Source organism: Pteropus vampyrus, unplaced genomic scaffold (genome assembly GCF_000151845.1).
Source record: "Pteropus vampyrus isolate Shadow unplaced genomic scaffold, Pvam_2.0 Scaffold30, whole genome shotgun sequence".
NCBI lineage: Eukaryota > Metazoa > Chordata > Mammalia > Chiroptera > Pteropodidae > Pteropus > Pteropus vampyrus.
In genome coordinates, this window is record NW_011888811.1 from 5387565 (window position 1) to 5398130 (window position 10566).

General features: G+C 37.8%; 1 long non-coding RNA gene across 1 annotated transcript in view; it reads left to right on the forward strand.

The window, feature by feature from the left end:
• The window catches only part of LOC111737699, a 110779-nt gene that overhangs the window by 41656 nt on the left and 58557 nt on the right, over window positions 1-10566 (forward strand). The window contains exon 2 of the long non-coding RNA XR_002779515.1: window positions 1758-1897. This is a non-coding gene — a long non-coding RNA (uncharacterized LOC111737699). The remainder of the gene's footprint in view (window positions 1-1757; window positions 1898-10566) is intronic.

Genomic DNA, 10566 nt, shown 5'->3' on the forward strand with positions numbered 1-10566 from the left:
AAACAAGAAACAAACTTTTATATTCAGTTCAAATATGACCTTACCTATGATTTTTTTCTGATTTCAGATGTCTCTCAGTTATCTGGGCCTCTTATCATACACTGCTTTGTAACACAGAGTCTTGTCATATGTGTATAGCTTGTCTTCCTAACTAGCACATTTCAAAAAAAGGACTATAAGTACATTTGCTTGTATTCCTGCATTCTTCCCTTCCTTCCTTTCTTCTTGCTTGCTTTATTCATTTATTTATCAAAAGTTTATCAAATATAAATCTACTCTAAATCAGATTGTATGATAAGTTCCAGGGGTGAAAAATCATATGAAACTAAGATGAGGGTATGAACTATATCAAGGGTTGGCATATTGCAGATCACTAGCCAAATCCAGCCAGTTGCCTGTTTTTGTAAATAAAGTTTTATTGGAATACAGCCATGCCCATTCATTTAGGTATTGTCTGTAGCGGCTTTTATGCTACAGTAGCGGAAATGAACAGTTGCTGTAGAGATTCTATGGCCTGAAAAGCCTGACACATTTACTATTGGCCCTTTACAGAAGGTTTGCTGACTCTGGATTACATGATTGCTAAGGTCCTGCCCAGTTCACAGCACTCTATTGATGAATGCTATGGAATGAAAGTGCAGGGTCTTGTCAAAGAGTGTAAAAGGAAACGCAGAGTTGAGATTAGTTTAGGGCAATGGGTTTCTCAGGATGTGGTATTTAATCTGAGTTCTGAAGGTTTTGTAAGAATTAAGGTAGGCCAGGAATGAGAGAAGGGCATTCCAAGCAAAAGTTTCACAAATTTTATAAAATTTTGTTTTCCAAAAGAAAATTCAGTGGCCCAAAAGAAATGGGAAATAAAAGCATATAAACACTATCAATATTTATTGTTATGATTTAGGAAGTATGATGAAATGATTTATGTCTTGAATCAGTGGTGTTATGACTTTTTTGCAGCTAAGCATGTGAAATTAGATGCCATTTAACTTTTTAGAGAATATAGTCAATAATATTGTGATAAAGTAGTAAATATTTTAAGCTTTTCTATCTATATAATCTCTGTCACAAGTACTCATTCTTATTATTGTAGCATGGAAGCAGCTATAAAAATATGTAAATGCATAAGTGTTGGTTGTTTTGATAAAACTTTATGAATAATGACATTTGAATTTTGTATTATTTTTATGTCATGAAATATTCTTCCTTTAATTTTTTCAATGAGTAAAATATGTAAAAACCATTCTGAGCTCATGGGTCATAACAGAAAACGAGTGATGGGGTGAATTTAGCCAATGAGTCATAATTTGCAGACCCCTCTTTTGTTCTCAAATTCCTTGCTTGTAAAATGGGAGTATATTTTCTCTACTAACCACCCAAGGCGGTTATTATCAAGTGAGAGACATTTGTTATTGACGTTCTTTGCATAGGATGACATATTCAGATGTAACATATTGTCAATTTACATTCACGAAAATTATTGAATTATCTACAGTTGCAGGATACACAATTTTCCTGGGAGTTGATGAGAAATTTATGTTTTTCATGAATAATTTTTGCTGAAGGAAGAGAAAAATATGAATATATTTTGCATATGTAATAGGTACAAGTATGATTCTCTTATTCCTAATATTCCTAAAACTTTGATTGGTAAGTTATTTCCTAAGCAGAGAAGGTTTTGAGCTGATCACATCAACTTAGATATCCTCTTGTACTTTATTTTTACTCTTCTCATTGGAATGACCATTTTCTGTTTTATGTAGTTGGCTTATTGGACAGACTGGACCTAGGAGGTGAGGTCAAGAATCAGCATCGTTATTTCCAAGCATTGTCTTCAACGAGACTCTTTGGATCACCTTCTCTAAATCGGAAGATATCTTCAGCACATCTCATACACTTTCAGGTATTTGACCCATTTTATTATCAGGTGTTATAAAATCTAGTACAACCTAAATCAAAAACTTTAATGTCTTATCCAATTCAACTTTTATCCCTTACCCACCTTCCCTGCAGTCCTGGCCCCTAGTTCCTGGTACACTGCTGAGAAGGGCAATATGGCTCATTCTTTGGTTCTGTTTATTCCACTTGGTCTTCCCATTCACTCTGCTGATTCTGTCTCCTCTAGAGTTGAGCACAGAGTGTGTATGTGGTATGTGTGTGTATGTGTGTAATGCGTGTGCTAGTATGCCAAATTTACAGAGAAAAGGAAGAATATTACTTGTTTTATGCTGGTTAATTTGATGGTGCTTTCTTTCATGACAAGAGCCTTCTGGCTCTTCCTATCATGGGGCACTTATAAGGACTCTTTAATACCCCCTGAGCAACACGTACTGCCCTCTTGGGCTGTTGATGTCCCCTTAGCACCTGTCAGTCAGCAGTGCACTCCTGGCATCCCCTTTGTCCTAAAGCAGGAGTCCTTTCGAGGTGGTGCTGGCTCTGCTACCTTTCTGTGTGAGCACTGCCTCCCCTTCTGCTTACACTCTGGGTCTGTGTTCCCTGATACCTATGAGGCTTCTCTGGCTGATCCTTCACGTGACTTGAGGAAAGAGAGGATAAATGTCACAGCACTCTCTTCCCACAGATACCCTTCAAAATGTACTCTCTCTTCTTGCTTGGGCTTTCTTTGTCCTGTTTGGAGGTCTGTGATGAACTAAGGGTTACTCCTGGACTGGTTGTATTGTCTTTAATAAGCCTTTCAGAGGTACGTATAGCACAACCGTGTTCAATATGTGGACATTAATTACCCATGACTGTCATTAGGTTCTTAGGAGACAACAAGAAATGCCCCATGTAAATTGCTCTTTAACTTGTATATGGCTATTTGTTTTACCTTACATATTTCTTCTTACTGTATTTCTAAGCTACTTGAGGGCAAGACCTCTTTGAATTTTGCTGAGTTTTTAATACTTGTTCAAGTGAGTAAATAGACATTCTGTTTCTCTTGGTTACTAAGTATATAGGGATTGAAGTCAGTGGGGTGATTCATTCATTCTATATTGAATGCCTCCTATGTGCCAAGTCTTGTAGTAAATGCTGGGGATATAGCAGAAACCAAAAAATACATTGCCTGTGTCTTCAAGGCTTTATTTTAGTGGAGGCGATATGTACTAAACAATCACAGAAATATACAATTCATTTCAAATTTTGACACATGCAGTGAAATGAGAGTGCAGAGTCCTATCAGAGGATATAAATGAGAACTTAATTTAGATCGGAGTGATGGGTATCCCAGGACGTGGTCATTAATTTGAGAACTGGAGGATTTGTGAGAGCTAAGGCAAGCCAGTTGTGGGGCACGTCCATTTCATGCAAAAGAAACATTATGTGCAAAGACCCTTCTGCAGGGAAAATCCTGAGGTTTTAGAGAAAGCTTTAGAGAAAGTGAAAGAAAGTGAGCATAGCAGATTGAGAGCTAGGGGGAAGAGTGGAGTGAGGTAAGGTGAAGATAGAGAAGTCGTCCAGCGCTGAGAAAGGATTTGGATTTTATCTTAAGAGCTTTTGGAGGGCTTAAGCACAGAGTCCTGTGCTCCCATTTGCATGGCCAGGTGGTTCGGATTCAATAACATTGTGGCATAAGGGACATACATAAAAATACAGGAAAGGTTCCTTATATCAACAGAGGTCAGTGCCTCAGTTTTAGTGTCTTATAAATGTTCTGCAAATCCTACTGCGCTCAGTGAAGACCATCTTCCAAAAACACATCATGTTCCCTGCTAATGTGAGGCCGATTTGATCGTATAGATGGAGTTGTGTTCCAAGGACAGTCCGTCGCTCTGCAGAAACATTTTGGAGCAATCCTGCAGATTTCAGATAACCTAATGGCGAGAATTCAGTTCTTTCAGTGGGAAACCATAGCAACATGCCACTTAGAAGGCACACTGTATAATCTATCTGTTCTTCAGTTAGTATTTTGCAGTCCAGAAATAGTCATCATTGCCTAATGTGAGTATGCAAAAGGTCAGGCAAATATAAGCCCCTAATGACAGTGCAGTTCTCCCTCTAACCACGGGGTGGGAGTGGGGAACTGCACTTTCTGTTGGAGATGCATAATCTAGTGTATTTGGTCCAGGAAGGAGGATGAAGGAATTGGGCTACTTTCTGTTTTTCAGCACAAATTTCAAGCCAGTCCTTAATCTCTAAGTGCAAAGAATGGGACTACGATCCATAGAATTGGTCCTTTTCCAAAAATCTCATACACAGATGGACTCAGTACTCCTTGGAAGAATTTTTATTGAACTGCAAACTTTATGGTTCAGAGATTTTATATCCCAGCACCTTTTGCAATTCCACACACACTCCTTGCCTTGCTTTGGGTGCAAAATAATAATCCGTAAGTTCTTCAATCAACACATGGAGGGTTCCTCGTCTTAACTTAGGAATATGGAGTGCCAACGCTGCCATCTTGGTGCATTCATCAATATATAAAGGTTTTAAAAGATCTTTGCTTAAAAACATGCAGAAATGTTAAGATTTTTAGGGAAGGGGATTCAAGATGCTTGGTCACAGTATGACTTGTTAGTATTTGGTTCATGAAAGATGGAGAGGCACAGAAAGAAAAAGAAATTAAAAAGATCTTCCAGAGTCTTTCATGCTGCTGGTACAATGTATGGATATATTTTGTTCTGATGAGTAATTACATTTTACAGTGCAATTTTCTTCTCCTTTCCTCCAAACTAGACTATTTCCCCTTTCTCGTTCTCTCTGTGATCTTGCTGGGTCTTGCATTCCCTTTTCAATCTCTCCTTCTTTGCGTTGGCACCATTTTGTGAAGTGGCTTCCCAAGCTGCCTGTCTTTAAGGGCTCTAGTGGGCTGTGCCCTATATCCATCCCCCTCTCCCTAACCCAAGCATTACGAAACCACGTTGCTAAGAATAGTTACTTTCTACCCTTGTTGACTCACATTCCCAGCTTTTCAAGGTCTTGCTAAGAAGACCTTTAAAAGAGATCGTACAACTTTACCATGGCAGAGGCCTACAGGAAGAGGGTAATACTATCCTAATATAACATAGGCATTTGCCAGGTGATCTGCACCTAAAGTATATATAGAGAAAGGGAGGTCATGGAAATGATGCCCGGAGGTTTTTAGCTTGCTTCATTTATTCACTTGTTCCTTCATGCTTTTATTCATTCAATAAATATTCATTGAATACCTACTTGCCAGATGTTGTGCTAAGTATTGGGGATAAAACAGGGGACCAAATCAACATAGTTCTTGCCCAAACATAGCTTATGGTCTGCTATGGAAAAAAAATATATATATATACACACACACACACATACATATATATACATACATATATATACATACATATATATATGTGTGTGTGTGTGTATATATATATGTAATTATATATATATAATTACAATGCAGTGTGATAAAGATGGTAAACCTTGGCCAATGTGGATTTTATGTGAGTGAGAAATAAACTTTTTTATTGGATTGAGCTACTGAGATTTTATGGTTGTTTGTCACTGCGACATAGACTATCTTATCATAACTAACATATTTATCTGGATGAAGAGGAATCGTATCTGCCTAAATCATCTCTCAAGCCTTTTTTCACATTTCAGGAGGAAAGATGTATCAGAGGCCAGGATTCATTCCACAAATTGATCTCTATTTAGCGACAGTGTTGTAGAAATTGGTCTTTTCTTCCTTCTGTCTTACCAAGAAAGGAAGCTCAGGTAGATATTCCTGCTGCTTTCCTTATGTTTAATGGAATCCTCTTGCGATTTGGATAAACTTGGTATCTGAGGAAACCTCACACCATCTATGCTCAGAAAACAAGAAGCAAGTGCTATTTCTGTCCAGCTTCACTGCTCCTGCCTGATGCAAAGACAGCTGAGTATATTTTCCCTACCTGCTGCCCTTCCAGAGTACCATAGTTGTTTTCATGTTGACCTTAATGAGTTACTCATTCAATGTGACTATTTCTAGCAAGGAAATTACCTATAGCTGCCTATCCACAGGACTGGGGCAAGGAGATTACAAAAGAGATTTTATTTAAAATGAAATTGAGCTAGTTCCTTAAATCATGCATCATGCTGTCTCTTTTGGCTATTCACCAGAAGGGGGCAGTATAAGAACATTGTTCATCCTTTCCTGGACCAACTTTGGGAAGCATTTCAGAATGTTTTTATTAGGAATCACACCAAGTGTTTTGTGAAATTATTTTTACATACATTTCCAAGGCTGAAAAATCCTAGTGCGTTTTTTTTTTTTTAAAAAAACCTCTCCAACATATATGAGAGATTTTTTAATGGATTTGTTTAAACTCCAGGAGACCAAAGTGGAATATTTCTAGCTGAAAGATGGGGTAAAGAGTCTGCTGGAGAAGCAAGCAGATGAGTTTAAGCCCAGAGTGGCCATGTTCAGCTTCTACTCTTGGTGGAGTGGTTATTGCAGAGTTGAAAACTTTTATTTGTAGATTTTGGCTTTCTCATATCTTCCCTACTACTGGAGGCAGCTAATACTCAGCAATTCTTTGAAAAGGATTCCTAAGTCAGTGCTAATTTAGCATATTCAAGAGTACCAACAACCAGTTATTTTGGAATAGGAATGCTGAATCTGACAGGTGCGGTAGAAAGAACCGTGGATTCTAAGTCAGCCAGTGACAGCCTGAGCAAGTCATCTTATTTCCCTGGGTTTCAGATATCTCCTCTCATTTTTAAATGAGGGGCCTGGATCAAATAATCTCTATATTCTGTGTTTGAATATCTGTGCTTCTACAATCAAGTGTGATTACTATTTCTGTTATAACTAGAAATGGTATTTATCACGTTTATTAATGCGTTCCAGGCTTTGTGTTAAGTGTTCACATTCTTTATCTTCTTTAATCTTGCAGCAATACTATGAGGTAGGTACTATCCACCTTATTCATGGCTGTTTCTCACCTTATTTTATAGGTGAGAAAATTGAGGATCAGAGTAGTTAAAGGAATTGTCTAAGGCCACAGAGCTAGCAAGTGTGAAGACATGATCCAAACCACAACATTCTGACTCTTGAGTCTCTACTCTTAACCACTGCCACGTATTTTTTTTTTTTTCTTTCAGCACTGTGTCTTTACATTAATTAGTCTTTAACATTCATAGGTTTGGTGCTGGGCTACAGTGATTGCTATCCCTTTGTCCTCTAGCCTTTGCCTCTCTGCTCATTCAGTTTTCCGCCTTTCCCCATGCCCTCTTGCTGGCTACCAAAACGTTACTCATCTTCAAGTTTTAGTTTGTGCTGGTTCTCTTGCCTGACTACTCTAGCCTATAATAATCTCTTTTTCTCCTTAGATTTTATTGCATTTCTAACCCATTCTGTGTAATTTAGATGCAACTTGATATCGTCTCTTATTTTTCACTGTGTTTTAAATAAGTTAGTCTTGTCAACATTAACTACAGTGCAAGGCTCTTGGGGACATAGACACATCTTAGTCTTTTTAATCTCCTGCTCTGAGGAGCGCAGGGTTACCTAACAAGTCGGGGATCGATAATTTCTTCTTGTTGGCGAGAGGTAGACCTCAGGCAAAAATGATCCCTTTTGCTTTTCTAATAATTATATTGGTCTTTGAGAAAAAAATAATTTTCTAGTCTTGCTTTAAAAACAAAAACAAAAACAAAAACCTAAGAAATTCCAAACCTCCCTGGCTGATATATTCAATTATTTCACAAGTTTAACAATCAAAAATTAGTATCATTATTGCTATCATTAATATTATACAAGCAGTTAACATTTATAGGTTACTTACTACTTTGTATGCACTGGCGAATATTTTACATGGTTTATATTTTATACTCACAGTGGCACTGTGAATACCTCTGCTTCACAGAGAATATAATAGGTTTAGAGAGGTTTAGGAATTCATATAAGGTCTCACAGAGCTGGAAAGTGGTGGAACTTGGACTACAACCCTTTCTTTTTCTTTTTTGCTTCCAAGTCCAGTTTGCCTGGGGCTGGCCTAACTCTACCTTGTTGTAAATTAGACTGTTCTACTAACGATGATCCATGGCTGTTTCTCATTCATACCATTTCCACTCCATCTAGAAAGCTATCTAGGGTTTCACAACTGTTTATCTGATTATTTAAAATGTTTTATTTTATATTTTGTGCCTGTATCCAAGTGTCTATTGGGGAATTCCCCCAAAGATATCTATATCTAGGTCTCTAAGACACATGACTGTTACAACTGTTGAAATAAACTTTGGAGATGTGATTAAATTAAGGGTCCTGAGATGGGAAGATTGTATGGGATTATCCTATGGACCCTAAAGATAATCATAATTGTCCTTAGGGAGGCAAGAGCTCAAAGGTAGAAGAAGGCTACATGATGATGGAAGCTGATATTGAAGTGATGTTGCCAAGGGCCAGGGAATGGTGCAGCCTCTAGAAGCTGGCAAAGAACAGATTTTCCCCTTGTGCCTTTAGACAGAACCAGCCTTCACAACACCTTGTTATTAGTCTCTTAAAACTGATTTCGATTTCTGACCTTCAAAGTGTAAGAGAATAAATTTGTGTTTTAAATTTGTAGTAATTTGTTGTGGCAGCAATAGCAGATCGATACCCTGATACAGAGTTCTGTGGATATACCCATTTCCAGAGGCTGCGAGGCAGGACTAAGTCCAGTTGCTTAAACTAAGCCCTTACTCTCCTCTTTGAGCTAGAAAAGATGAATGTTATGAATAAATAAGGGCAAGCTCTAAATGCTGTCCAGTGTCTGGGCAGTAATAATTGAGCAGTACAGGAAAATTGTGCAACCAAACCTACATCCCACTCAGGTCTTTCTTTACTCTGAAAAAGAAGGAAAAACTAACGGAACATGATTTCATAATATACCATGGAATGGGATGTGCTTACTATTTGGGTGATTTAGTTGAGGCTACTTTGTGTTTGTTTGTTTCCCATAGTAGAATTCTCCCTGCTTGGATTTAAATGTCTATTTTGCATATAATTTCGCCAACACACCATCACCACCAACAATGGAAATGAATACTAGAAAGTGATGTTATTTGACATCCTTAAGCTGCCTGCTTTTCATTTTGTTTATAAGCAGTGGAACGTGAATGTTGCTGCCTCTGCTTTTGGGCACCAACATTATATACTCCTTTAAACCAAGTGGTAAACGTCTACCTGGGGGATACTCTCAGTTTTGGAGGAAAATGAATAGTGCTAAACTACTTGAGTTTGACAGTGATGAACCGAATCCATAGCTGTTAGAAGCTCTGTTGAGGAATTTAGCAGACTGAACCTGTGATGAAATCTTTTCTGAGGCTGTGCCAATAAGATCATCCATTAAGACCGCCCCACTTCATCTTGATCCATAGAGCTTAGCTGCTGGATCAGAATTTGAGAATTATGAACAACCTTAGGGAATCATCTGGAAGCCATATAACTCAATTATTAAGAACAAAGTTTTGAGTTCAGGAACTCTCAATTACTTGCTGTATGACCTTGGGCAAGTCACTTAACTTCTCTGAGCCACACTTTCCCTATCTATGAAACTGGAATACTTATGGTTTCTCAAGTACATAAACATCTTTCCAAAGTATCTAGCACAGAGGTGCTAGTCAAGACCCTTTCAGTTAGAAGTAGCAAAAACATAATATAACTTAGTTAAACAAAAGGAAAATTTCACACAACTAAAAATCAAAGACTAGACCTGAATTTGGCACTGCTGGATTTCATAAGAATGTGATTAGAAAGAGAGAATCATTTCTGAGACAGGTTCTTTCCTTGCAGAGGGCAAGGAGAAGATGCTTAGTAACCCTGGGGAAGGAAAGAAACATCTATCTTTCTCCAATAGCACTAGCCAAACAGTCCTAGAAAATCCTGCCTCAGCTTCTTTTTGCATCCTCGAACCTTAGTTACTGTAACCTGAGGAATGGATGTTCTTCGATTGGCCAGGCCTGGGTCTCATGCTGGTTCAAATTTATTTGTTTGCAACAGACAAAAAATTAAATTTAAACTGTTAGAAAAAAATAAAGGAAATCTATTGGCTCATAATTGATTGGATTTTAAGTAAGGACCAGTTTGCAAACAATGTCATCCAGGATCAGATTTCTCCCTATCTCTTGCTCTGTGTCCTATGTCATTGATTTTATTATCAGGCTCTATGCATGGCCCTGACAACTGAAGTTTCTCTTTTTACAGGGTCAGAATGCTTTTATATCTCACACTATGTCAGTGTTCCCACACGATTTCTGGCCTTCACCCGCTCTCTCATTTGACTGGCATTGGGTCACATGCCTCCCATTGAACCATATCTGTGGCCTAGAGGGTGAGATACATCAATTGCATTAAGCCCAAAATAGCTCACTTATTCAGCTAGAACATGACTAAGAATGGGGAGCTGTATATTCTGCAAAGAAAATCAGAATAATATTGGTAGGAAAAGTAAGTTAAATGCTGGGTAGAAGTATATTATGGTGGTATAAACTCAGTCCAGACTACTTATAATAATGATTTTCTTTCTCACTTGTAAGATGGCTTCTGTTACTAGCTATAAGGTGAAGGGATGTGTATATCTATGTATGTGTATATATATATATACACACACACACACATATATGCATATATATTTATATATG